We start from the raw sequence: 26,446 nt of genomic DNA on the forward strand, positions 1-26,446 counted from the left end.
CACCAGAGAAGCCCATAAGACATGCATAATGAGGGTATATTCCTCACAGGATTGTTGTGCGGATAGGAGACAGTTTGGAGACAGTGCTGGGCACAGTTTTTGGCACATGACTAGTGTTCAGTAAGTGTTGACTATCAGCATATCATGATTATTACAGCACTGTGGTTTAGTGGTTAAGAGCTCAGGCATAGGAGTCATAAACACATGGTTTGGGCACATGAGAACTGTGAGTAAAGGTCTCTAAAAATTTCATCCTGTCTTCTTTCCACGTGAAAAATATTTTCTTGGTAAAACTATTGAAACTGCTAACTTCTCCATCCTGGACACTCTTGAACTGTGGTCCAGCAATGGTTAGAATAAAGATATAAGAAAGAAAAGGCCCAGAACAGTAATGTTTTCAAACCTCTCTGATCAACAAATATCTGTTGAGTCTCTATTATGCTGCCAGCCTAAAGATGAATGGCATGGTGCTGCCCTCAGAGAACTCATGCTCTAGTTCAAATCAGAGAACATCTTTTTGGGTCCTAGTGATATGATTGCCCCCGTTGTATAGCAGCTACTCCATGCCTGGCTCTGTGCTAAGCCCTCTGCACACAGTATTCATTGGTCCTCTGGGTTATCCTTTGAGAGCAACAATATTTCTCTAATTTTTCATGAAGAAATTGAGACTTAGAGAGACTGGATGTCTTGTCCAAGGTCACACAGCAGGTGGCCAGGATCTAGCTGACTCGACCATCTAGGTGCTCCCTGCGGGACTTGTGTCTCCTGCTTGCCCAAGCATCACCAATACGCTCTTTTTATCATAGAGCAGCTGAGAGACAGACAGCAGCAGCTTTCAAGTGGAAAATTTACCTAATTGGCAAAATCTGGAATACTGTGAATGCCCATCAACAAAAGAATGATTAAATAAATTATGGTGCATACAATCCAATAAAAGAATAATTGAATAAATTATGGTATGTCCAAACCATATCATGCAGCCATTAAAACTCAAACAGATATGTATTAACCTAGATGGATGTTTATGTATTTTTTTAAGTTTTTTTTTTTTAAAGAATCCCTTAAAAAAATGTTAAGTGAAAAAAAATGAGCCCAAGGGGAATCAGACAGAGCTGGACACACTGAATTTAACCTGAGTCTGTACCTAATTTTCTTTGATTTACCTGCAAACCAAAATACTCTTTTAGTAGAAACTGTACCCCATGAAACAGGCATGAAGAAACATAGAAAAGTGGTTAAGAGCACAGGTTTTGCAATCAGCAAATGCAGGTCCATATTTCATCTCTGCAACTTACTACCTGTGACCTTGGGCACATTACTTTATCTCTAAACTTCAGCTGCCTCAACCAAAAATGATGCTAATAATATCCCACTTTCTAGGACTATTGTCCTGATTGAATGAGATAAGGCAAAGAGAGTGCTGAACACAGTAGCTGGCACATAGCAAGTGCTCAGTAAGTGGTGGCTCTTACTTTATCATCTAATTGCCTTCAAAATCAGCCTTTGCTAAAAACAGAAATCCTTCTGCAGATTGACATTTAAAAGGCCACCACCACAAAGAATATGCTAAGGTTTCCAGGAAGGTACTTGTGAAAGCGTGGGCCGATGAATAAATGACATTTGATTTTCTATTCCAACATCTTTCCATTTCAACTTCTTCTGATTAGGCAGCTACATGCCACTCTCTAGCTGCTCAGCTTTCCTCCCACATTTTCAAACCAGAATGATTTCAAATGCGCAGCATGGCTCCCAAAGCTTCCTGTTTGCCATGATCACAGATCACCCACAGGTCTTTGGGATATAAGGCCCTGAAGTAGGTGAGGTTAATTAGCTCAGTGAACATAGCCCAGTTATTTCATGCTTTAGATGCAAAAAGAAAGAAAAAAGAAAAATGAGGGCAAGAGAATGAGAAAGGACAGATGAACCCGTCTCCTGGTTCACCATCTGGAGTGCTGCTGTGGGTTCTAGAGCAACTGTAGGAAGGAAGGAGAAAGATTTTAAATTTGGAAAGAGATTCTTAAATTTCTGGACATCCCCAGCTGCCTTGTAAACCAGAGCAAATAAAGACAAGCTTACCAATAGTAAAAATGCCACTGCCCAAGTTTAATTAAATTCAGCTTCAGAGTGTGTATACTCAGCTCTGTAGTATTTATATATTGATAAAGAGACGTCGTTGCCAATACCATGTAGGTCATAGCACCCACTTCACTTCCAATTTCCCCACAGCAATCTATGAAGTACTGGATGCTTTAAAACTATTTAAAGGGAGCGCTAGTATTATGGACTTATTCAAGAGAGAAAGGAAGAACGATAGTAGTGATGGTGGTGGTGGTGGTGTTAACAGCTCACATTTATGGAGCACTGACCAGGTGCCAGGCACTATGCTGAATGCTTCACCGAACAATTCGTGTAATAAATACTATCACGTGAAATAGACTAGACGAGGTTAGGTAACCACTCCCACGTAGTGATGACCCACAGTTTAGACCTAGGCAGTCACTCTTCTGAGCGCAAGCTCTTACGCTACGTCATCTTCCATTTAGGTGTCTACAGTCCTTAGTCCCTCCAGTGTCTGGTATTTGATTTTTTCTGCCATTTGAAGTTTCCATTGCTGCTTCTAATTCTTTGTAAACAAACAGTAACCTAGAGCATTTCATTCTAATGCTTCTCACCTCCATATTTAATTTTTTTTCATCTCTTAAAAGAAATCATGACCATTTGAGTTGAGTGTCATAATACTATATTTTTCAGAGCATGCATTCATCTTCTATTTCCTTGAACGAGATTTTGTTTCTAGCATATAAGACAGAAAAACAGGATTGAAAAGGCAAGAAGACTATACATCTTCTCATAGAAACAAGACACCCCAATCACACTGGAGAGTTTAGAGTTCTTTGATGTCCTGGCTTCACTAGCAAATTTTTGAGGAAGTAAATTTTGAGGATCACAAGTATGTCTAAAACAACTTATCAGCTTTTCTAGGTCTGATGTGTAACTTTGTGATTTCTATGTCTTCTACCACGTTATGCATCATGCAGTATGCAGGGTGCAAACCCTTTATTTGGGTTCACTGTGTTTTCTTTCTGCCAGATCTTTATTTCCAGCTAGACTGCAAGCCCCTTGTCAGCTGAGCCACATCTTACAAGGCCATGTACACCCAGCCCTCCCAAAGAATCTTATATATATAGCCAGCACTCAAAAGAAGTTTAAGTCCAAGATCATTTATTTTTTAAGCAAACCCCAAACCTCTGAAAAGCCGACACTCTAAACTGCATCACTTCCTCCAATATTTTTCCATCCCAGGGGAGCCTTCATGTGAACAATAAATTGATTTCCTTCCACAGCAACCCAAAGCCCTGATGGCTCTGGAATTACCATCTAGATATAAACCCATCTGTGCTAAAGGTGCTGACTTCTTTAAAAAGCTAAGAAAGTTAAGACCTCAAGAAGCAATTTTAAATGATAATATCTGGCCTGCCAATTTAAAGATCATGCAATTTTATAAGGAAGTACAATAGCTCTTTTTAAACTGAATTGTGTCATACATTCAAAGTGCTTAAAAATATTTATTGAATGAATGTCTTCTTCCAAAAAAATTAAACTTTACACCTCATCCTACTTTACAATTGAATCTCAGGCTAAAAGCTGGAGATAGGTTTATGATAAAAAGACATTTTAAATTCTATACAAATCATTTTAATCAAGGACAAATTCTACTTTGAGAACATACTAGTTATACTAGACCACTTAAACATGACAAAGCCATGGCACTATACTTATTGCCTTTAGATGGGACACAAAAGGTTAAAGGTCACAACAGTTTTGAGGTTCTTGAGAGGCACATGAACACCAGTGTCTGAGTCAGAGGGAGGCGCAAGGAGCAGGATTGCCAGCCAAAGAGCTCCACATTCATCTGCTCTCTAGAGCAAGATGCTGCGTGAGATTCAATCTAATGAAAGTAAACCTAAAAGTGCAAAGATACTGAACAAAAAATAAAATAAAATAACATCCTTAGGCTTCTTTCACACTCCTTTTCCCCAATTTCATTCAGCAGAATTATCTGTCATTCTTTCTAGGCTGATTATCAATTGTGAGCTAGCCCATTTCAGAAGCTACTGGTTTTCATTAGTGAGCAGTGGATTTAGGGACAGCACATAAGCAGAGACACAAGTAAGGTAATTAACAAGCAAATGGGGAAGATTTACTGGAACCTACACTCAGTAGGTGGAGAAGGAAATGGCAACCCACTCCAGTACTCTTGCCTAGAAAATCCCATGGACGGAGGAGCCTGGTAGGCTGCAGTCCATGGGATCGCTAAGAATCGGACACAACAGAATGACTTCACTTTCACTTTTCTGCATTGGAGAAGGAAAGGGCAACACATCCCAGTGTTCTTGCCTGGAGAATCCCAGGGACAGGGGAGCCTGGTGGGCTGTCATCTATGGGGTCGCAGAGTCGGAGACAACTGAAGTGACTTAGCAACAGCAAGCAACACTCATTAGAAGGGGCTACTACTGCTGATTTGTTGTTGTTTAGTGGCTAAATCTTTTGCAACCCCATGGACTGTAGCCCACCAGGCTCCTCTGTTCATAGGATTGCCCAGCATAGCTAAAGACACTTGAAAATTGAGCTAAATCAGGTGCTACCCAAACCAGTGCAGTTCAAAACTGACTATGGTTCAGAATTGCCCATGGGGCTTGCTGAAAATATAAATGCAAAGAAAGGCAATCCCAAAGAATGCTCAAACTACTGCACAATTGCACTCATCTCACACGCTAGTAAAGTAATGCTTAAAATTCTCCAAGCCAGGCTTCAGCAATACGTGAACCGTGAACTTCCAGATGTTCAAGCTGGTTTTAGAAAAGGCAGAGGAACCAGAGATCAAATTGCCAACATCTGCTGGATCATCAAAAAAGCAAAAGAGTTCCAGAGAAACATCTATTTCTGCTTTATTGACTATGCCAAAGCCTTTGACTGTGTGGATCACAATAAACTGTGGAAAATTCTAAAAGTGATGGAAATACCAGACCACCTGACCTTCCTCTTGAGAAACCTGTATGCAGGTCAGGAAACAACAGTCAGAACTGGACATGGAACAACAGGCTGGTTCCAAATAGGAAAAGGAGTACATCAAGGCTGTATATTGTCACCCTGCTAATATAACTTATATGCAGAGTACATCATGAGAAAAGCTAGGCTGGAGGAAGCACAAGCTGGAATCAAGATTGCTGGGAGAAATATCAATAACCTCAGATATGCAGATGACACCACCCTTATGGCAGAAAGTGAAGAAGAACTAGAGTCTCTTGATGAAAGTGAAAGAGGAGAGTGAAAAAGTTGGCTGAAAGCTCAACATTCAGAAAACTAAGATCATGGCATCTGGTTCCATCACTCCATGGCAAATAGATGAGGAAACAGTGGCTGACTTTATTTTTCTGGGCTCCAAAATCACTGCAGATGGGGACTGCATCCATGAAATTAAAAGACGCTTACTCCTTGGAAGGAAAGTTATGACCAACCTAGACAGCATATTAAAAAGCAGAGACATTACTTTGCCAACAAAGGTCTGTCCAGTCAAGGCTGTGGTTTTTCCAGTGGTCATATATGGATGTGAGAGTTGGACTATAAAGAAAGCTGAGTGCCAAAGAATTGATGCTTTTGAACTATGGTGTTGGAGAATACTCTTGAGAGTCCCTTGGACTGCAAGGAGATCCAACCAGTCCATCCTAAAGGAAATCAGTCCTGAATATTCATTGGAAGGACTGATGTTGAAGCTGAAACTCCAATACTTTGGCCACCTGATGTGAAGAGCTGACTATATCTGAAAAGACCCTGATGCTGGGAAGGATTGAGGGCAGGAGAAGACGGGGACGACAGAGGATGAGATGGTTGGATGGCATCACCAACTCGATGGATATGGGTTTGGGTAGACTCTGGGAGTTGGTGATGGACAGGGAGGCCTGGCGTGGTGCAGTTCATGGGGTCGCAAGGAGTTGGACACAACCTAGTGACTGAACTAACTAAAATTCCACCTAGATTTACTAAATCAGAATCCCCAAGAGTGGGAAGGGACCCAAGCAACTGTATATTTCACAAATCCCTTCAAATTATTCTCAGGCATACACAACCTTCAGAACCACTATTAAAAGCCACATCATTGTCACAATATAAATTCTTGGCAACATAAAATGAATTTCTTTAAATTAAGAAATATGAAGGCACGTTGACTGGTGATAATAAAACCACATTCATGTGTGTGTGTGTGTGTCACTTAGTCGTGTCCAACTCTTTGTTACCCCATGGACTGTAGCCTGCCAGGCCTCTCTGTCCATGGGATTCTCCAGGCAAGAATACTGGAGTGGATTGCCATTTCCTTGTCTACATTCTTGTAGCATAGGTTTAAAATACTTCCCAACATCGCAGACAATTAATTGTCACTTCTTAAAATTAGAGGTTAAATTATATGCTCTAAAATCTTCTCTATAAACTCAACATTATAATGCAAAGTCTCCCATAATAGTTCTAAACTTGCAGATAAGAAAATTTCCTCTCTCACTCATAATAACTAGCTGCTTTTGACAACTGTCAAATTTTCTCACTGCTAAGACTTGGAGATTCATCAAAACCAATTGCCAGACAGACATCTGGTTTTGTAAGTTTCTTTAGAAATATAATCAGTAGCCCTGGATATGGACAGGATATTCAAAGCATTGTGAATGCCTCAGATTACTCTAATTTTAACTTTTGTGGCTGAGGTATTTTTTCTCATTCTTGTGAAATCACTATTCAGGGTGTCCTGTTTATAACTTACACAGCACTTGTTCAAGTTTCCTGAAGACTGAAAAAAAATAATTCCAAGCAATTTTGTTTTCAGAACTTTATGAAACACTCCAAAGCATTCCACTGGAGATATCTACAGCCATCCTATGAACCCATAATAAATACCAGAAGGAGATATTTTTAAATCTTACTTACAAAAACACAGACCCAGTTCTAACGTATACACATGTATCCTCCAAATTCTAATTTTTTAAAATGTCTTTTATTTTTAGTTGATACAATTTAAACTCATGGAAGCAATAGAATGTCACTTATGATACCACTTTAATATACAACAATCCATCTGGAAAACAGCTTGTTCAGGAATCTTCTTTCTTTCTATCGCTACTCTTTGCACCCATTATGGTCATCTCTTGCTGCCTCTGAGTTTCAGGGTCTTTTTGTTAAGATTAGGGAATATTCCAAATAGTTGTCCTTCTCTAACATGAAAATTGTCTTTAAAAATTACTACAATTTCAAACAGTGAATGGATTTGCAATGTATTCAACAATGGCTATTTCAAAGAAATAGATTTGAAGAGAGAGAGGGAAGACTATTACCTTTTTTCTTTCCCTGTTTAAATTACAAAGGTAATTTAACACTTGTTATAACAAGTGAAATGTACATGAAGTAGAAATATATTTTTAAACTATTTTAAAGTACCTTAATTTTTACCTTTAAAATTAGATAGTTTCAATTTTGCCAAGTTTTTACATTATAAGTACCTGTATTTTTCCACTCTAGTTAAACAAGTTAGATTTGGGGCCCCTTTATAGCTTTTCTTAATTATATCTTACCATGTATGTGTGTTTTACCATTAAAATTCTTTTTACTTCTTTAATTCTATTTTTACCCTATATCATTATACTTTGTTTTTTCCATTTCCTTTACAGGAGTTCTCACGGAAATAAAGGCAACTGACTTTTATTTTATTTTCCCTATATCATTATTTTACTGACATTTATATATTGCCTTTTGCTTTTTTTTCTATTATTGTGGTAAGAACACTTAACATGAGATCTACCCTCTTAACAATGTTCTAAGTATACAATACAGTATTGTCAACTACAGACACAATGCAATGTTGTACAGAAAATCTCTTGAACTTAATTACTTTGCATAACTGAAACATCATACCTATTGAATAGCAACACTCCATTTCTCTCTCCCCTCTATCACCTTTTTTTGTCTTTGCTTTGTTTCTACCCTTTCAGTTTCCAATTATTGCTCTGGCATACATAGATAAGAACTTCCCTGGTGGTGCAGTGATAAAGAATCCATCTGCCAATGCAAGAAATGCAGATTCAATCCCTGGGGTGGGAAGATCCCCTGGAGAAGGAAATGGCAACCCACTCCAGTATTCTTGCCTGGGAAATCCCATGGACAGAGGAGCCTGGCAGTCTATAGTCCACGGGGTCACAAAGAGTCAGACATGACTTAATGACTAAACAATAGCAATACATAGATATCCTTTCCTGCTATACAGATCAAGCCCTTAGCATGGATACAAACAGCTTCCTAGTAGGAATGAGTCTTTCAACAGAGACTGCAAACTCATTCAGGGAGCAGGAGTTAATAAAGCTGGTGAGACAAGAGTATAAGACATTAAGGAGCAATGGGGACTATAGCAAACTACGATAGAAAGTCAGTTAAATGCAGTTTTATTTAAGTTTAAAACAACTAAACAGAATACCTACAGGGGCTGGATTCAGCTTTACAGGGCCAGTTTGCAACCTTGGCAAGATTGCATTTCCCACCTTGTTTTATCTCCCTCCAAACAGGAAGTTCAACTGGTCCTTTCTTATTGGCACCAATACAAAAGTACTATAGAATAGATAAAATAAAAGAGCAGATAATCCAAAACCTGCATACACATGTCCTCAATATGAACTTCTCTTCCTGCAAATTTTATTATTTATTTTATTATACTTTGTTCAAGTTAACCCTGCGTTAAGAATACTTTGTCTTCCTCCCAAGCCCAGACAACTCAGTGGTATAAGGGAGGAGGTCGACAAAACTGACACAGGTAATGAAATCAACACTGGAATGTAGTCAGCATCACAGGACAAAAACAGTGTAATGCAAAATTTAGTACATCTTTAAAGCTAGACACTCACAGGCAGATTGTGGCAATAATTATGGGACAGTCATTGAATTTAGCCTTTGGAGATGATTGAACCTGGTGAAATAAAAGCCAACTCTAGTCTCTCCCCTACCATTTTTGTCTGTCAAGAGGGAATGATTTTTCACAAAAATAGCCTTTGAAATTCTATCCAATGAAAATTCAGCCCACTGCTTACCAAAAATGGGAACAACACAAGAGGAAGATAATTGTCATTTTCTCCTATCACAAAAGAGAAACTTCTAACAAATTGAATAGGGGAGAAAAATCAAAAATCCGGCATGAGACAACTTTGCCATTCTGATGAAGGGTGAGTCAGTCCCTAATGCCACAGCAGCTTATTTAATTGTAGTTAAGCACACCAGTACCCAGCTTAACACTTGTTTCCTTCCTAGAGCATCAGAATACTATTCTCCTTTGATCCACTTGAGCCTAGAAATAGTAACTGCCCTAAGAGCAGAGGAAAATCACATCTTAGGTGGTGTGTATCTAGCATCTCTATAGCATTTTGTGGTTTCCATGTTGTGGATGACCATATGCATGATTCCTTCCTATAAAAGCAGGGAAGTTTTCTCTGCAAAGGCAGAGAAAAAGTCATTGGCAAGGTCACAGAGAAAATTAACAGAATGAGAATCCAAACTTATAGCCCCTTCCAGACCATTATCTCATCCACAGAGGGCTTCTACCTCATTTACCACCATTTCCCCCTTAACTACTGACTGGCTACTGAGGGCTTTGAGAATCCTTTGAAGAATCCCAAGATTTGTGCTGCACACACCATCTTTCCACAGAATCCCACTGAAAGATGTGCGTCGGTGCACAGAGAACTGATTGTACTCCAAGAACCTAGGCCGTCTGCTAGGATATTGGAAACTAAAAAAAGTCAGGATGTTCTGCAAAGAGAGGTTCCCCTGTGCTAAGAGTAAATGATGCCCAGTATGCCTGCCTTACGGTATTTTCAATCAGACTTATCAGTATATGTCACCATGGTGACCAGGGTTAATGTAATTGCATCCATAATTTTCCATGGACGTATGCTCCAATTAAGCCCATCTTAAAAAAGAAACAGAAAACAATTCAGTAATTTGACCAAATTTGAGATGAATCCTAGCAGGGTCATGATATAAACCAGGGAAGTCTGATGCTTTGCAAACATTTCCAAGACATGGGGTGCTGACATAATCAATCTCTTTCTGTCATGCTCTCAAAAAAGCTTTGATTCTGCATCAGTTCAGCTTCATGTGAAATTTTAATACTGAAAGGCTTCACTTTTTAAATGAGCTCCTCCATCTTCATCCAAGCCCAAAGATATCAATGACAGTATTTTTTAATCCAGGATTTCAGGGAACTCAGCAAAAACGTATCTCTCCTTCTTTTAAAGGAAGGGAATCTATAGTCAATTTACTAACAGATGGACAATACAGAAGAAAGTTCAAAATTGAAAATAATTCTAAACACAGAAACTCAAGGCTCGTTGTAGAACAAAATTATACTTTTCTCTATATTCTATTTTCTTCAGATTTCCAGCCTTGGGATGTATGCCTGTGTCTGTGCGTCTGTAAGTGTGTTTCTGAGTATGTTTTGCTTCATATGAAAACACTGACTGATAATACCCCAGTACAGTAAGACAGAACCTATCCAATCTATAAAGTAAGCAGCACAATACAGAAGTCGTAAAATTCTATTTTATATCCTCACTTCGACTACTCCTCCCGCCCCCACTAGCATTCTACCATCAAAAAGAGAATCTGATCGATCGGTTCATGACAGTAGACAGTGATTTAATTTCTGACACATGGCAATAAGGTAGACTTCATCAGCAGTCTTTGATCCATGAAAGATTGCCTTATGATCTCCCACTCCACAAACCTCATTTAAATTGAATGCTATCACAGAGCAGCTTACCAATTAAATCAAGATGTCTTAATATTATAGAAAAGAGATTCTTAAATGCAATAACAGCATTTCTCAGCTGTGTTTACAGCCTTGGACATTGCTATTTAAATATCCCCAAGGATATAAATTCTAGGAAGAATTCCACTTTGCACGATTTCAGTTCACTGGCTTTAACTGCACATCTCTCTCAGGAGCAGTAGTAGCATTCAGGAATCTGAGCCTAGTCCCCGGTTCAAAAAATTATGAAAAGAGATAGTGCATAAGGAAACTGGGTCAGATGTATTAGAAATTATCATTTATACATTTTCCAGACTAGTTAAATAATACATACATACCTTTTCAAACATATGTATGAAATAGCTCCCATTTGACAACCACATGCAACAACTTGGCACACATATTATCCTAGTTATTCCTACAAAAACTTTGAGAGGGTTGCTTGTTTCTTATCATTGTTAGATACCAAGGTGCAGAGAAGTTGGGCAGATGACTTCAAATGAGACCTATAAGCCTGGATTCCAATCCCAGTGTCCACATAACTGCTACACTACAATGCCACCCATCCACTAAACCAGCTCTATGGGACTGTGCCACAGTTACAGAAACTGCTGAATCAATACAGGACCAGATGAGCCACTCCAGACTTGGTCCCTGGCCCTCCATGACCAATTTAGCATCACTAAATTTCTCCCACTGGTTTTCCTGGGTTTTGTCATGCACGTGCACTAAGTCCCTTCTATATGTCGCTTCAGTCCTGTCTGACTCTTTGTGACTCTATGGACTGTAGCCAGTCAGCTCCTCTGTTCATGGAATTCTTCAGGCAAGAATACTGGAGTGGGTTGCCATGTCTTCCTCCAGGGGATGTTCCTAACCCAGGGATCAAACCCACGTGTTTTAAGCCCTCCTGCATTGACAGGCAGGTTCTTTACCACTAGTACCACCTGGGAAGCTGGGTTTTCTTACACACTTACAACTCTTCCCACCATCCAAAAGACCCAAACAAAGCCAATTAATACATGAAAAATATACTATAGACTAATTCAAAATTTGGACATGTTTGCCTTTAGGTGGGTGAGGAGTAATCATATTTGACTTGGCAAACTCATTCATGAGGACCTTTACCTAACATCTTTTCTGAGTGAGGCACTTTGTTAGGTGCTCTAGCAAGGTAGTCTCTGCTTTTCCAGGAGCTGAGAGGTTTGTAAGTGGAGTTTGGGGACTCAGAAAGATTGAGAGAGAAAGGAAAGCAAAGTATTAAAGAATGCACTTGTCAAAGTCAGAGAGAGGGAGTGGGACAAGAGAGAAATTTGTGACCAATGACAGAAGTATGACAAGAACTGTAACAGAAGCCAATGGGAGATGACATGAGTCTCAAGGAAGGCTTTCCAGGGTTTATTTTGGGTCTCGGAACTTAAAGGTGAGTAAGAGCTCATGGAGTTCTCTGGAATAAAGAATCCACCTGTCAATGCAAGATTCAGTCCCTGGGTGGGGAAGATCCCCTGGCGAAGGAAATGGCAACACACTCCAGTCCTCTTGCCTGGGAAATTCAATGGACAGAGGAGCATGGCGGGCTACACACCTTAACAGCTAAACAAAAACAAAGAGTTCATGGAGCAGAAAAGCAAGAGAAAGATTACTCCAGGCAGAGGAAAGAAAGTGGACAGAGGCATGGATGTCCAGCAGCCCACAGTGTGATTGGAGAACAGAGAGGAATTTAGAGCTATGTGAGAACTATGTGATTTAGAAAGGGAGGCAGAGGTAAGAATTAACAGGTCTATATAAGCTATTTAACAGAGTTGATACATTAGGCTGTGGGAGTCGCTGGAGATGCAAACAAAGCATTGGCAGAATAGAGTTCAGTGTTTTGAAAAATAATTGTGGTAGAAGTGTAGACAAATGATTAGAGAATGTATTAGTTAAGAGTAGCTTTATACTGTAAGTTCAGGAAAGAGATAATCAAAACCTGAACTAAGACAGTAGGGTTGGAAAGGAAGAAACAATAATAGACTATAACTAGGGATATTGAGCGGAGAAGGCAATGGCACCCCACTCCAATACTCTTGCCTGGAAAATCCCATGGATGGAGGAGCCTGGTAGGCTGCAGTCCACGGGGTCGCTAAAAGTGGGACACGACTGAGCGACTTCAGTTTCATTTTTCACTTTCATGCATTGGAGAAGGAAATGGGAACCCACTCCAGTGTTCTTGCCTGGAGAATCCAGGAATGGGGGAGCCTGGTGGGCTGCCATCTGTGGGGTCGCACAGAGTCGGACATGACTGAAGTGACTTAGCAGCAGCAGCAGGGACATTGAGGGGCTTCGCAGGTGGCGCAGTGGTAAAGAATCTGCCTGCCAATACAGGAGACACAAGAGACTCAGGTTTGATCCCTGGGTTGGGAAGATCCCCTGGAGTAGGAAATGGCAACGTGCTCAGTATTCTTGCCTGGGAAATCCCTTGGACAGAGGAGCCTGGCAGACTACAGTTCAGGGGCTTGCAAAGAGTCATCAGACACAACTGAAGTGACTCAGCATGCACCGGGACACTGGGATAAAAATAGTAGAATTTGGTAATTTACAAGGTAGGTGATTTTGCTATAATCAAAAGAGTAGATGAGTGAAGGTAGAAGGAGTGAGAAAAAAGGGAGAAGAGAAGTTCAATTTTAGATGTTTGAAACTTGTACTGCCAAGACTTCCAGGTAAAAATCTGTGATAGACAAGTGGAAATTCGGGGTGGAGCCCAGAAGAATGGTCAAGGCTGTAAACACCAATTTGGAATTTATCAAGTTTGGCAACCAGTAGGTTACATGCAGTGTTCATCATGTGAAATGCTGGCTGGATGAATCACAAGCTGGAATCAAGATTGCTGGAAGAAATGTCAACAACCTTGGATATGCAGATGATACCACCCTAATGGCAGAAAGTAAATAGGAAATAAAGAGCCTAATGATGAGGGTGAAAGAGGAGAGTGAAAAGGCTGGCTTGAAATTCAACATTCAATAAACTAAGATCATGGCATCCAGTCCCATCACTTCATGGCAGATAGAAGAGGAAAAAGTAGAAGCAGTGACAGATTTTATTTTCTTGGGTTCCAAAATCATTGCAGGTGGTGACTGCAGTCATGAAATTAAAAGACGCTTTCTCTTTTAATTGCTCACCAGAGGACAAACCTAGATAATGTATTAAAAAGCAGAGACATCACTTTGCCAACAAAGGTCACTATAGTCAAAGCTATGGTTTTTCCAGTAGACATGTACAGATGTGAGAGTTGGACCATAAAGAAGGCTGACAGCCAAAGTATTGATGCTTTTGAGTTGTGGTGCTGAAGAAGACTCTTGAGAATCCCTTGGACTGCAGGGAGATCAAACCAGTCAATCCTAAAGGAATCAACCCTGAATACTCACTGGAAGGGCTGATGCTGAAGCTAAAGCTCCAATAGTTTGGCACCTGATGCAAAGAGCCCACTCAGTGGAAAAGACTGAATGCAAAAGGAAGGGGTGGCAGAAGACGAGACGGTTAGATAGCATCATCAATTCAAAGGATGTGAATTTGAGCAAACTCTGGGAGATAGCAGAGTACAGAGGAACTTGGCATGCTGCACGCAGTCCACAGGGTTGCAAAGAGTTCAGCTTGACTGAGCAACTCAATAACAACAACAGGTTATTGGTGACTTTCCTTGTTCTCTGAGAAGAGAAATTTGTGTATAGTGTTGACTGAAGCCAGAATACACAAAGTTGAGAGAATGGAAAGTATCTTACATTATTAGTGAATTCCTTCTCACCATTTCATGTGTGTATTTTCTATTCCTTCCAATGAGTAGAAGCCCTTTAGGGCAGACGTCATGACACACCTTCCTTGCATGCCTCATGGCCATGTTACAGGTACTAATAAGCATTTGCTGAATTAAGGAAGAGTGGTGGAGAGAAAGTAGTTAGAGAAGGCGGAGAGAGTAGTTAGAGAAGACTATCTTTTTCCAGACAGCCCTTGGAAGTGTACTTGGAAGCTCCTGAGATTGCACACAACAGCTCTTTCTCTTTCACCTCTGCAGTGTGATTCAGGTTTCCTCCTGGCTGAAGGCCTCTGCTTATTTTCCATGGATTAACGCTTCCAAGTGAGCAAGAATTGACTTGCCAAATAGTCTAATTCATTTGGCTGGTGTGTCTCACTTAAAAAGCCATTAACAAGCCAGACTGGAGAAGTGAGGAATGCCCAATTAAGGCAATTGCTTCAGTGTCCAAATGCCTAGCAGCTGTGCCCTCCTCGCACCGCTGACCTGCTATGACAATAAGATTTTAACAATTCTTTGATAGCACAGCCAAAACTTTGTCTGGAAGCCAGTGAGGCCTGACAAGGGCAGGTTAGAAATTATAAACTAGACTGTCTTCTTCATTATGTCTCTGTTCTTAAACCCTGAAAGAAACTTTTATGAATTAAGTCATGATTCCTTAGACATGAGACGCAAAGCACAAGCAACAACAGTTAATAGATTAACTGGACTTCATCAAAATTAAAATTTTGTGTTTCAAGGAATACCATCAAGAAAGTGAAAAGATGATCCACAGAATGGGAGAAAATACTTGCAAATCATACATCTGATAAGGGACTTGTATGCATAATATATAAAGCACTTTTACAATTCAACAATAAGAAGATAACTCAATTTTTTAAATGGGCAAAGCATTAGAAAATTGCTTTCTTCAAAAAACACATATAAATGGCTACTAAACAATCAAAAAGTAATCAACATTACTAATCACCAGAGAAGTGCAATTCAAAAATCACAAGATTTCTTCACCTTCACTAGGATGGCTAAGATCAGAAAGACAAACAATAACAAGAGATAGCAAGGATGTAAAGAAATTCTACCCCTCTTACATTTCTGGTAGGATTGCAGGATGATACAGCCACTTTTTAAAACAGTTTGGTGGTTAAACACATGGTTACCTCATGATCAGCACTCCCGCTCATAAGTATATACCCAAGAGAATTAAAAACATGTTCATACAAAGGCCTATACACGAATGTTTATAGCAACACTATTCATAATAGCCTGAAAGTGAATACACTTGATGAATGGATAAACAATAGGTGGTAAATTCAGAGAAGGCAATATATTTGGCAATAAAAACAATGAAGTATTGACGCAAGTTTAAATACAAATGAACCCCAAAAAGATTATGCTAGGAAGCCAGTCACAGGAAGCCACATACTGTATGATTCCATTTACAGAAAATGCCCAGAGCAGGAAAATCAAGAGAGATAAAAACAGAGATTTTAGGGAGTATTTATTAGTACTGCTAATACATACTTGTTTGGGGGGGATCAAAGAAATGAAGAAATTGGGAAATGATTGTACAATTCTTTGAGAATACTAAAAGCAATTGAATTGTATACTTTAAAAGGATAAATTTTATAGTAAGTGAATTATAACTCAATAAAGTGAAAAAGTGAAAGTTGCACAGTCGTGTCCGACTCTTTGTGACTTCATGAACTGTACAGCTTGCCAGGCTCCTCTGTCCATGGAATTTTCCAGGCAAGAATACTGGAGTGGATAGACGTTCCCTTCTTCAGAGGATCTTCCCAATCCAGGGTTCGAATCCAGGTCTCCCGAATTGTAGGCAGATTCTTTACTGTCTGAGTCATCTGGGAAGTCCAAGAATACTGGAGTGGGTAGTCTATCCCTTCCTCTGGGACTCTTCCTGACCCAGGAATCAAACCGGGGTCTCCTGCACTGCTGGTGGATTCTTTACCAGCAGAGCTACCAGGGAAGCTCTATATCACAAAAAGTAAATATATCACTATTATTTTAAAAAGGAAGAAAGAAAACTTACGAATACGTACATCATATAGATGGTCCAAATGATGGATCATCAACCAAAATCAAGGGAAAATAAAACATTTCTGGGCTTAGAATAATAACCATTTAGTTCCACCCCCTTCTTTTAAAAATTGAGGTGGTGATTTGATTAAAGAAAAGCATTAGCTAAGCATGGGGCTTTAAATAGGGATTGCTAGACTTGAAACCCATTTCCTTAATTCCAAGGAAGCTAATTGCTCTCAGTTTCCTTCGATTAGATCCAGAGAGAGGTTAGCTGTTATAACTGCATACTTAGGGAGATGGTGACATTTAAAAAAAGCTGTAAAGGAGAACAAAAACAGTCTCAGCTTTGATAATGCGAATACAATTTAGAAGCATTTTTAAAAGAGGAAACAAAAGAATGTTTTCCTTAATGAGAAAATTCAAAGCCAGTCACTGATGAGCGTGTAAGCTGCTTTTGGGGGAAACAAAAAGGTACGAGAACAACAGCTGCCATTTGCTGGACAACTTTTACACACCAGGCACCGTACACATACAATCTTCAATCCCAGTAACAGCCCAGCAAGAAAAGAACCGTCCTCCTTATTTAATGAGAACTTGTTTTCCATTTCCCACTACTCAGGTCCCATCTTCAGAGATACTAGAGGATATCTGAGTATGCTAAATATATATCTGATACCTTTAATGTTCAGAGCAGCACTGTCCAATAATGTGAGTTGTATCTATAATTTTAAATTTTCTAGTGAAAGTGGGCTTCCACATTCAAAAAAGAGAATTCATTTCAATAATGCATTTCATTTAACCTAATATATCTAAAATGTCATCACTTCAATGAGCAATCAACAAATAAAATCTTTGAGCCACTGACCTTCATTTTTCAAAATTTCTGTACCAAGCCTATAAAATCCAGCATATGTTTTACACTTATAAATTATCTCAATTCAGACTAGCTGCATTTCAAGTATTCAGTATCAACTACCTTTTTGAATGGTAATGTTCAATTTGTGTTGCTATTCAGTCACTAAGTAATGTCCAAATCATTGCAACCCCCTGAACTGCCAGGCTCCTCTGCCCACGGGATTTCTCAGGCAAGAATGCTGGAGTGGGTTGCCATTTTCTTCCCCAGGGGATCTTCTCAACCCAGGGATCGAACCTGTGTCTGCTACACTGGCAGGTGGCTTCTTTATCTGAGTCATCAGGAAATCTCAATAGGGATCTATAAATTTAAAATTTATGACATGCATATTCTTAATTAATATTCACAGTAACCCTGTGACATATTTTGCAGGTAAATAATCTGAGACCCAAAAAGTTAAATGGTCTACAAAAGTCATATAAACTATCATCATTTTTTTTTTTTTAACAAAAAGAAGGGTTGAATAAGCAAATAAAAAGATCACATAGCTGTTAGGTGCAAATCAAGTCTCAAACTCAGTTCTACTTTTCTGTCAGTGCTCTTTCAAAAGTGCTTTACACCTTTTCATGTGTTTGTTAGCCATCTGTATGTCTTCTTTGGAGAAATGTCTGTTTAGTTCTCTGGCCCATTTTTTGATTGGGTCATTTATTTTTCTGGAATTGAGCTGCAGGAGTTGCTTGTATATTTTTGAGATTAATCCTTTGTCTGTTTCTTCATTTGCTATTATTTTCTCCCAATCTGACGGCTGTCTTTTCACCTTACTTATCGTTTCCTTTGTAGTGCAAAAGCTTTTAAGTTTCATTAGATCCCATTTGTTTAGTTTTGCTTTTATTTCCAATATTCTGGGAGGTGGGTCATAGAGGATCTTGCTGTGATTTATGTCGGAGAGTGTTTTGCCTATGTCACTCATTATTAGAGAAATGCAAATCAAAACCACAATGAGGTACCATTACACACCAGTCAGGATGGCTGCTATCCAAAAGTCTACAAGCAATAAATGCTGGAGAGGGTGTGGAGAAAAGGGAACCCTCTTACACTGTTGGTGGGAATGCAAACTAGTACAGCCACTATGGAAAACAGTGTGGAGATTCCTTAAAAAACTGGAAATAGAACTGCCATATGACCCAGCAATACCACTTCTGGGCATACACACTGAGGAAACCAGATCTGAAAGAGACACTTGCACCCCAATGTTCATCGCAGCACTGTTTATAATAGCCAGGACATGGAAGCAACCTAGATGCCCATCAGCAGATGAATGGATAAGGAAGCTGTGGTACATATACACCATGGAATATTACTCAGCCGTCAAAAAGAATTCATTTGAACCAGTCCTAATGAGATGGATGAAACTGGAGCCCCTTATACAGAGTGAAGTAAGCCAGAAAGATAAAGAACATTACAACATACTAACACATATATATGGAATTTAGAAAGATGGTAACGATAACCCTATATGCAAAACAGAAAAAGAGACACAGAAATACAGAACAGACTTTTGAACTCTGTGGGAGAAGGTGAGGGTGGGATGTTTCAAAAGAACAGCATGTATACTATCTATGGTGAAACAGATCACCAGCCCAGGTGGGATGCATGAGACAAGTGCTCGGGCCTGGTGCACTGGGAAGACCCAGAGGAATCGGGTGGAGAGGGAGGTGGGAGGGGGGATCGGGATGGGGAATAAGTGTAAATCTATGGCTGATTCATATCAATGTATGACAAAACCCACTGAAATGTTGTGAAGTAATTAGCCTCCAACTAATAAAAAAATTAAAAAAAAAAAAAAAGTGCTTTACAATGTGACATTTTCCAGATTTCTCACTTAAACTTGGAGATCGAATTTTAAAAATATTATCAAGTTAAGCTAAATTGCCAGAACAAAAATGTTCCGATTCTTTCTTTCTCTGTGTTTGTGTGTGTGTGTGTGTGTGTGAGTGGTGGTGGTGGAGAGTTTACTCTAATCAGTAGTTATTCCAGGATTCAAGTTGAGGGCAACTTAGCTAACTGGCTTCCAAGGTCACTCTGGCCTTGGAAGGTCACTCTGGCCTTTCAAGGTCATGCACCTCAGTGGTCTGGAAGGGAGGGAACAGCACAGAGGATATTTGTAGGAAGCTGATGGTCAAGCCTGGAAGTGGCACATATCACCCGCACTCACATTCTGCTGGTAAACACTTTGTCAGATGGCCACATTTAACTACAAAGACAGCTGGGAGATGGAGAGAAGATGGTCAAACTAAAAAAGAATAAGAGATGGACTGGGGTGATCAGTCAGAAGTTACTGCTTAGCATGGCTAACTAGATATAATTCTGCAAGGAACCAAGGAAGAATACTAACAAAGATTAAACTGAGTTAATCTATAAATTAAATATAGACTTGAAAGAGGAGGAAAGGCTTGCATTTTAAGCTCCTTTTATGTAAAACACCATAGAAATAAAGAGTAGGTAGAAATAAAGAGTAGGAAGGTTTTTTCCTAAGATTCTCCTCCTAAAGAGTAGGAGGAGAATCCAGAAGAAAAGGGTTACAATGCTGATAGCAGAACATTCCACTAGCACAGGGCTTTCTTCACATCTCCTCTCAGCCTTGCATCAGATTTCATAACAAAGTTGTTTCCTTCTAGGAGAAATCAAGCCTCCTATTTCCACATCCTCCTCTTCTCCCCCATGGAAGAAGATTAGGGTTACTGGCAGATCAAGTTCAAGGATGACGATTCGGACCACATATTAGGAAACTGGAAAGTTAGAAAGAAGAGCATCACTGAGGCAAAATGCCCCTTCTTCCATATGTTCTCTCCATGTGCCCAGGGTGGTAATAAGGCTGAACCATTTCCTTCAGATTCTTCCCTCTCTTGGGCCAACCTGAGAACCACAGGAAATAGCTGGTGGCCCCCAACAGCTCTGCCAACATGCTAGAGGCTGAGCATCCTTGCTCTTGTGCTTACTTCTTGCTCACTGGGCCTTATATTTTCTTAAACAGTAAAAATCCAAAATACTGGAGCAAGCTGAGTAAAAAGATAGGCTGGTTATCTGCATTGTCCCAGACTAAGAAAGACTTTAAATGTTTTGATAAAAAGTCTGGACCAAAAAAAAAAAAAAAAATCCCTAGACATGTCAGTATATGTTCAACCCAGCATTTGTGCACATGCTATTTCCTGCTCATAGCAAATATTCTCACTCATTTATTTCAACTCTTCTACCAGAAAAAAAATTCCTACCCATCCTTTACGGTTGAAATCCAATGTCATCACTTTTATGAAAGCCTGTCCTCTGCAGAGTTGGTTTCTTCCTCCTCTGAGCTCTCCAGGTATCTTTGTTTATTGTCTACAGAGGCAATGAGATTGCATTACAATTAGCCATGGCTGCATCACCCATCTCTTTGGCTAAATTGTTGAGCTCCTGGATACAGAATGCTTCTGCACATCTAATTTCCAGCACCCCAGTCTGGCAGGACACAGATCTTCAACAAATTTCTTTGGATGAACTAAGAATGGAGAGACTCAGGCACTTCAAAATGCCTCCAACATACCTATGTCTTTGCTGTTTCAAGAGGATCAGCTTCTCCTGGCTGAAAGTTGATTCATGCTGTGGGCATCCTCTAGTGCATTTTTCATTTGCCATAATGGCTTCTTCTTATCATGCATTTTATTGATCTGCCTGAGCACTGAAATTTATTATTTATTAGATTTCTATAATAGTTTTACTCCAAAGAGCACAGTGTGATATGTAGAAAACTCCAAGGCAACAGCAAGAAAGACAGAACAGTGACAGCACAGTATAAGCAATGAAAAGGAAGGGCAGAAGCCAAAGCTAAGAAAGAATGGCAAGGAAGGGAAGGCCATTCCCCTCACAAGAGTGACAGCCAGGCTCCTGAGAGTCCCAAAATACCAGTCCTGGTCTTAGCCCGGACCCTATTCATCTGCACTTTTGTATGTGAGTCTGGCAGGAAAAAGAGTATGGGAAAGCACTTTGAAAAGTTAAAAGCATCCTACAAATGCAAAGTAATATTATTCCATTATCATTAATCAACATAATTCATCCAAGAGCAGGAAGTGTTTCATATTCAAACCAAGGAGGAGGAAAGTTTGGAGTAACTCTGTTCTGCAACTAGACCATACACTCTTCTAAAGCAAGGACCATGCCATATGCATTTTTGCGTAAGGCACCAAACAGCACTGCCATATACAGAAACATATTCATTTTGTCAGGAGTCCTGGTGGGTAAGTGAGTGTTAAATGCCCTCTAAATAGCTTTCTTTCATTCTCATCTGAATTTCCATGGGAGGTGGCCCTAAGAGAAAAAAAAAACAAAAAAACTAGTTTCCTGTTTTCACTTACACTGATTACCTGATAAATTCTGAGCTAAATACCATTTAACTTCTACTACATTTCTGGGAAATCAGGCAAGGGTTGATGTAAGTAAGCGTATAGAAGACCTTTTAGCTTTGCTGACTGGCTCCTTCAATGAGGCTAAATGTGCAACTGAAGTGGGTCCCCATCTCTCTACTTATTGAAAATAAGTATCAGAGTGCCTGAAGGGATGCATGCGTTCCATGTGACCTTCTACATCCCTCCCCCAGATACCATCACTCTGACTCTTCCTTACCATGACCCTCACCATGTACTCAGCTTGGCCAATCCCAAATCTGGCCAATGACTCACCCCCTTCAGTACACTCAGAAACCCAACACAAGTCCTCTGAAGGCAAGAGACATGTTTTATTGCTCTACTGATTCCTAATATGGTATCAGGGACCCTGTTCACCGAATGTTAACTAAATCAGGAAACCATCACTATTTTAAAGAAATTGTTGACAAAGTCAAAATGACTGTTTTATGTTTGTCTAAATAACAGTTTTTATGTGGCAGCTGATCTTTCTATATAGAAAATTGTGGCAGAACCTTGATCATGAAAATTCAATACATTACACGGAAAATTGTATTTACATATAAAGGAACTAAGAAGTTAAAAATTTTTAAGAATTCCGTTATTTCCATTATTCAAAGTATTGCACAATCAGGTTGAGATGACAGTCTTATTTACAATGGTAAACAAGTTGGGAGGCTTCAGCCACGTCAAAATCATTTCCCTCTATAAGCTTCAGTTTTGTTGTCATTGTTCACTTGCTCAGTCATGTCTGACTCTTTGTGACCCAAGGACTACACCATGCCAGGCTTCCCTGTCCTTCATCATCTCTCGGAGTTTGCACCAACTCATGCCCATTGAGTCGGTGATGCCATCCAACCATCTCCTGCTCTGTTGCCCCCTTCTCCTGCCTTCAATCTTTCCTAGCATCAGGGTCTTTTCCAATGAGTCAGTTCTTCGAATTTGGTGACCAAAGTATTGGAGCTTCAGCTTCAGTATCAGTCCTTCCAATGAATATTCATTCAGGTTTGGTTTCCTTTAGGATGGACTGGTTTGATCTCCTTTCAGTCCCAGGTCTTACTCCAATACCACAGTTCGAGAGCGTCAATTCTTCAGTGCTCAGCCTTCTTTATGGTCCAAATCCCACATCCATGTGTGACTACTGGAAAAACCATAGCTTTGACTATACTTCAGTTTATTCATTTACAGAGCTTCAATTTATTCATTTATAAACTGGGGATCCTGAAGATAAAGAACGTGCTTCGAAGATTACTATGAGGATTATAAGGAAGTATAACGATATAGTCCCTGACACACAGCAGGGCCTCAAATAGTAATAATAATCATTTACATTGTAATTCTATCCTATATCTGCTTACCAGTGATAATCAGAGTAAATTCTCACACAGCACTTTACCTGTGCGTGTGCTAAGTCGCTTCGGTCGTGTCCAACTTGGTGCAACCCTGTGAACTGTAGCCCTCCAGGCTCCTCTGTCCATGGATTCTCCAGGCAAGAATACTGGAGTGGTTTGCCAAGCCATCCTCCAGGGTACTTCCCTGACTCAGGGATCAAACCTGCCTCTCCTACGGCTCTGGCATTAGCAGGCGGAATCTTTGCTGCTGGGTCACCAGGAAGGCCAGCACTTTATCTACTACTCCTTCAATCCACACAATAACCCTATGAGGTGGTGCTACTGGTTAAATTGTGTCCCCTTCCAAATTTATATGGTAAAATTCTAAACCTGAGTAACTAAGAATGTGACTTTGTTTGGAAATAGGGTCACTGCTGATATATTGGGCTTCCTCAGTGGCTCAGTGGTAAAGAATCCGCCTGCAATGCAGGAGACCCAGGTTCAATCCCTGGGTTGGGAAGATCCCCTGGAGAAGGAAATGGCAACCCACTCCAGTATTTTTAGTATTCTTAGCAGATGTATTAGTTAAGAGGAGGCTACACTGGAGTAGGATGGGCCCCTATTTCAATATGATCAGTGTCCTTATAAAAAGCAGAGATTTGGATATAGACTTGCACATAGGGCTAAAACCATGTGAAGATAAAGGCAGAGATCAGGAATGCCAAAGATTGCCACCAAGACATCAAAGTACCTCAGAAGGAACCACCTTACCAACACCTTGATCTAAGATTTCTAGTCTCCAGAGCTGTGACGCAATAAATTCCTATTGTTTAAGCCCCTGTTTGTGGTATTTGTTATAGCAGCCCTTGGAAACTAATATAGGTGGGTGTTCTTCTGATCCCCATTTTAAAGATGGGGAACTGAGGCACAAGAGACTATTATTCTATCATGTAAGGGACACTTATTTACTTATTGGTCTAAGAAAATAATCCTGGCTTTGATAGACCTCCCAGGTAGGTAAGGTATTTACTCACATGTGTGAGTTTGGGTACTAAATACATGGGAAGTAGCCATTTTTCTCTTTTGAACAACGGTTCTGAACAGTTCCCTTGAGAGCTAGAGACCATCAGCTGAGGAACTACCTCTTGGTACCCCCTACAGAGGGTGCCCACACTGGGGCTCCAATCCCTCAGGTTTAAACATGGGGATCTCTGGAGAAGCTGAAGCCCATCCTTCCTGGTTCTGACCAGAGGTGGGCTGTATTGGACGGAGGAAAGGGTAGGCGACTGGTATCTGATTATCTAAATAGGGCCCTCTGGGGTGCTCTTATGAAGGAAGCGTTTAAAGGTAAATTTGATAGATTTGTTATTATTGCTTAAATTCCTCATCATCCATGGGCCCTCTGGGAAGAAGAAAAAGAAATCTTATTCCTGATAAACTGATCCTAGAAACCCTGGTTAAAAAGCTGAGACTGTCTACTCAATTTTTCCAAAGCAACAACCTTTCACAGAGACTACAAAGTGTTTCTCCTGGCTGCCTCTGTTAACGATGAAATGTGTTTGAAGATTGAATGTTCTTGGAATTGCTACACAGAGAAACTCAGGTGTAGAGCCTAGTTTATAAAACAGCAGCAGGAGATTCTAGTCAAGAGGGTCAGAGGAAGGTATGTGGCTGACAAGGCGTCGGTCAGAGACAAGCATCTGCTTTCTGTTATGATTTGTGTGGGTCCACAGAGCATGGTGGCTCAGACAGTGAAGAATCTGCCTGCAGTGCAAGAGATCGGGGTTTGTTCCCTGGGCCGGAAACATCCCCTGGAGAAAGGAATGGCAACTCACTCCAGTAGTCTTGCCTGGAGAATCCCACGGACAGAGGAGACTGGCAGGCTACAGTTCAGTCCATGGTGTTGCAAAGAGTCAGACGTGATGGAGAGACTAACACTTTCAGTTTCAACACAAAGTACACAGTTTCAAATTGCTAACTTTGGGCAAGTCCTCAGCATAATATTAAAATGCAAATATCCATTCCTCTAACCCAGCAGCCAAAATTTCTCCTGGAGCACTTCCTGGCTAACAATGATGCCAAGGAGGTGGGATCTCAGATCCTACCAGGGGAAAGAAGTAACAGGTCCCAGGCCAGCACACAGGGATTTGGGAGGAAGGGAAGCAGGAAAATACCTGGAGAAAGTTAGAAGGTCAGAAAGTTCTTTCCCACCCTCAGAGCAAGCCGCCAGGAGGCAGTGTGGGGTAGTGAATAAAAGCACAGGCTCTGGCACCACAGACGTGGGTCTGAGTCAGAACTCCCAAAACCTAATCATTTTGTGTTCATGGGCAAAGTATTTAACCTCCCTCTCTACCTACATTTTCACATCTATTTAATAAAAAAATAATAATAATAGCGGGTGGCTGTACTTCTTATCCATGGGCTTACGAAGAGTCGGACACGAATTAGCGACTAAACCACCACCAAAACAGAGGATGTGGAGGGAGGCCTGTCCAGGGAAGGCTCTGAAAGGTCCTGGTCAGTTAAAATGTTTCAGAATTTTGATTACAAGGTTTTACCAGTGCCCTGAGGAGCCTCTTTGGACTTCCCTGATGCCTGAGTGGTAAAGAATCTGCCGGCCATGCAAGAGATGTGGGTTTGATCCCTGGGTCAGGAAGATCCCCTGGGGAAGGAAATGGTAACCCATTCCAGTAATTCTTGCCTGGGAAATCCCAAGGATAGAGGAGCCTGGTGGGCTACAGTCCAGAGGGTCACTAAAGAGTCAGACATAACTTAGCAACTAAACAACAACAAAGGATCCTCTTTAGACATATCATTTAATTGCCCATCTGTTAAATTTTAAATAAAGATATACTCCATATCTGTTCATCTGTGTTTGAGCTGGAACATCAGTCTTCTCCCACCTTTGAAATCAGACTCAGACTAGACCTATACCATCAGCTCCCCTCTGGGCCTCCGGTTTTTGGATTTGCCAACTGCAAATCCTAGGACTTCTTAGCCTCCATAACTGCCCAAGACAAATCCTTATAATAAATATCTTTATAAGTCTAGATCTAGATATATCCTACTGGTTCTATTTTTCTGGAGAACCCAGTCTATTATAGCCTCACTGCAATATCAAGAGGCTGGTGCTAGCTCTTGGCTGGACCTCCCAAACTATGTGGTCTTTCA

The 26,446-nt window shown here is 40.3% G+C and overlaps 1 protein-coding gene across 1 annotated transcript in view; it reads right to left on the bottom strand.

Moving 5' to 3' along the window:
• The window catches only part of ST6GALNAC3 (ST6 N-acetylgalactosaminide alpha-2,6-sialyltransferase 3), a 608,849-nt gene that overhangs the window by 415,805 nt on the left and 166,598 nt on the right, over positions 1-26,446 (bottom strand). The gene's annotated exons all lie outside the window — the stretch shown is intronic.

This window comes from Cervus elaphus, chromosome 20, assembly GCF_910594005.1.
Source record: "Cervus elaphus chromosome 20, mCerEla1.1, whole genome shotgun sequence".
NCBI lineage: Eukaryota > Metazoa > Chordata > Mammalia > Artiodactyla > Cervidae > Cervus > Cervus elaphus.